Genomic DNA, 3,290 nt, shown 5'->3' with positions numbered 1-3,290 from the left:
ACCACATGAACGGCTCGCATTTATTTTGGCCTCCCGGTCTTGGGTCATTGGGGAGGCAGCAGTACCCTCCACCACACTCCTCGTTAAATAAACAGCAGGCGACAGCATGGCGCCTACTACAAACAAACACCTTACCAAGCCCGATCGCTCATAATCATTGTTATTCAGAGCTCTACTCAGATAAATGCAAAGACTGCCATCAGCGGGTGGACCTCAGACACGTAATCTGGGCTTGGCCAACATAGTGGAGGGGCCAACAACACATATACGAACGCGGAGCAGTGGGAGACCGTGCTGCTCAGTTCAGACCGCGAGCACCAACTACAAGTCATCAGGCAAGCCGAAGATGCCGCTAGGACCCAAGGGCTCCTGGCCGCCATCTAAGGGAGGGGAGATAAACTCCTACCGCTCATCCCCGGTAGTCTCATTCCGCCGCCGCCGCACCCATTCCCTTTTCTGCTTCACGCCGTCGTTCTTCATATGCACGCTGTTCTTCTTGAGAGCGTACAACACGTGGCCTACCCATTTCACAGCCGAACTGAGGAAAGTAGCCTACATTATAGCATGACGTCAGGAGACAGAAGACACTTTAATTGGTAGGCACTAGTTTGAATACGTGGAATAGCATACACGTGTATGGTGCCAGCGTAGACACGGCCGACGCGAGTAAAAGTATGGTATCTGTTCTAATCAGCTTAATATCTGATAGGGGTTGTATTTGGACCCAAGATATTAAACTTATTTTTGCAAGTTGGCGGAGTGGTTGAGGCCTGCTTTACCTCCGCCACAGATCGGCCCGGCACTGCAATATCGTCGGGATGTTTGCTCTACGGACATCGACACGCTGGAAACTAGCCATATGCAGCTTCGATGTGAAATGCTTTAAGAAATAAAGCCACATGAAGAAGTAGCGCCCCAGTATTTGGATTAATGCTAGTGCACTTCTCCGCACGCGCTCTCATTATGTGGGAAAGGTCACCTAGGATTTTCTTTCTGGGGTTTTACGCGCCAAAACCAGCTCTAATTATGAGGCACGCCGTAGTGGAGTGCTCCGGTATAATTTTGACCGATTTCGTTCGAGTTCCTAATTTCGTTCGAGTTGGATTTCGTTCGAGTTCGTAATTTCGTAATTTCGTTCATAATTTCGGTCGAGTTCTTTAACCTGCACTACAACGCAAGCACACGGGCGCTTTTGCATTTCACCTCCATCGAAATACGGCCGCCGCGGCCGGGATTCGATCCCGCGATCTCGTGCTCAGCAGCGCAACGCCTTAGCTGACTGAGCTACCGCGGCGGGGCACTTAGGATTTTCCAGGGCCGGTTTCCGACGCCGAATTCACTGAAGGGCACGATAGGTGAGGACATTTCCTACACCCCTGCGGGTCGTTGTCCCCACTAAAGGTGTCCCAGGTCGAACACTTTGCCAGCGAACCAGTCTAAAGGCAATCTAGAGGCTAGACCGTAATGAGCGTGCGTCGCCACCGAGAATTATGATTGCATTGCAGATGGGAAACGTAGGTCCTGCACCCTCCCGGGCTAGTAACAGCGTAAATAAATCCACGAATGTACCTTTCCTCAAGCCTCATTTCTGATGAGCACTTCTCTCGCTCTCTTCCAGAACTTTCGTTCCAGTTTTCCGCGCAACCTTTAAAGCACACTGACGCCTCTCTTCCCTCCGCATTTTCTCAGTGCGGCATTCTCTCCTCTCCTCTCGCTATCTCTTCATGACATATTCCGCTTATTCAGGTTTACAAGCAAGCGTGGCTTTACGCTTTCGACTCCTTGGCATACATGCACCCAACCCTTTCCCCTTGCAATGTTTCTGCTTAAATTTCATCTTCGACTGTCCAACAGCAGTCTCTTACCACGAAACGAAAAGTCGTACCAGTGTGCTACGTATATCCTACTTTAAAAAGATTCATTATGAGAAGTAGTCGAATAAGAGAGAGAGAGAGACAAAACTTTATTTTGATGGGGTACGGAGAGGATGATGATGATGATATATGTTGTTTTCTGGCGCAAGGGCCAGCTATGGCCAAAGAGCGCCAAGACGTGGTGTACTGAGTGAGCAATGGTATGATCAATGACAGTGGGTAGGTGTAGGGTGGCTGTAAAGGGGCCTAAAATTCTGCGCACTAGAGGTGCGTAAAATACAAAATTAATAAGATCATGACAATGATGTGATAGGGCGCAATGAATATGGTATAAAAAAGCTGTGAGCGATACAAGGCACTACTGCCTCACAGAGACCCTTAGAAGCAAGGGCCTGGAGCAGAGTGCATTTCAAAATGCTGTCGCAGCAGCGTCCTCTGAAAGAGGACCCTGCTACGAATCTCTCGGGCGAAGAACTTGCAAAATGTCGATGTCGTTTAAAAAGGCTAAAACTGAGTCGTGCTGAAATACCGGGTCATTAGCTAAAAACATCGCTGGGTGAAGGGGTATGTTCTCTCTATAGGCTTGAACAAAGTGTTTCTTTCTTTCAGGTTCTGTTAGAGGACACTGCACTAGGATGTGAAGTACAGTAAGTACCTCCCCACATCTAGTACAGGTCGGGGGTTCGCCTCCAGACAACAAGTAATTGTGCGTGCCGTAAGTGTGTCCTATTCTGAGCCTACAGAATAGGACATCATTTCTTCTAGATTTCGTGGTGGATGGCCAGTTCCCTAAGCGAGGCTTAATTAAATGAAGTTTGTTTAGACTCTGGGCGCCCCACAAACGTTGCCAGTGGGCTCGAAGTCTCTTGCGTATATATGGCTTCATATCGGGAACAGGGACGGGCATGGATGTGTTTCCAGCTTTTGGGTCGATGGATGTGGCAATCTGGTCTGCCAGTACATTTCCCTCGATGTCTCGGTGTCCTGGCACCCAGCACACCACAACATGCTGCCCAGACGCATATATATTACATAATAATGAATAAAGCGATACTATTACTGGATTTTTGTGCCTTTTAAGAGATTTTAAAGCTTTTACTACGCTCAGCGAGTCTGTGTAGATAATTGCTTTTGGTATTTTCGATTGTTTGATATGTTTAAGAGCCGACAGTATTGCACAAGCCTCTGCTGTGAAAATGCTCGTTTGGGGGTGCAGGGCGTCGGCATCTGAAAATGATGGGCCAACCGCTGCATAAGAGACGCCAGCATGAGACTTTGATGCATCGGTGTAAAATTCCGGACAGGAGTATTTATGCTGCAGTTCGAGGAAATGCATTCGAATGTGTGCAACTGGGGCGTGCTTAGAAACATGTAAAAAGGACAAATCACAGTCGGCAATCTGCCACTGCCACGGTG

At 48.4% G+C, this 3,290-nt stretch overlaps 1 non-coding gene across 1 annotated transcript; it reads left to right on the top strand.

The window, feature by feature from the left end:
* The first annotated feature begins 653 nt into the window (after window positions 1–653).
* LOC119451135 (U2 spliceosomal RNA) lies at window positions 654–836 on the top strand. Its single transcript, XR_005191687.1, has one exon. It is a non-coding gene; the product is annotated as a U2 spliceosomal RNA (small nuclear RNA).
* The last annotated feature ends 2,454 nt before the right edge of the window (window positions 837–3,290 follow it).

Source organism: Dermacentor silvarum, chromosome 4 (genome assembly GCF_013339745.2).
Source record: "Dermacentor silvarum isolate Dsil-2018 chromosome 4, BIME_Dsil_1.4, whole genome shotgun sequence".
NCBI lineage: Eukaryota > Metazoa > Arthropoda > Arachnida > Ixodida > Ixodidae > Dermacentor > Dermacentor silvarum.
Note: the sequence above shows the minus strand (reverse complement) of the source record. Positions and strands in the feature narration are given on the sequence as shown.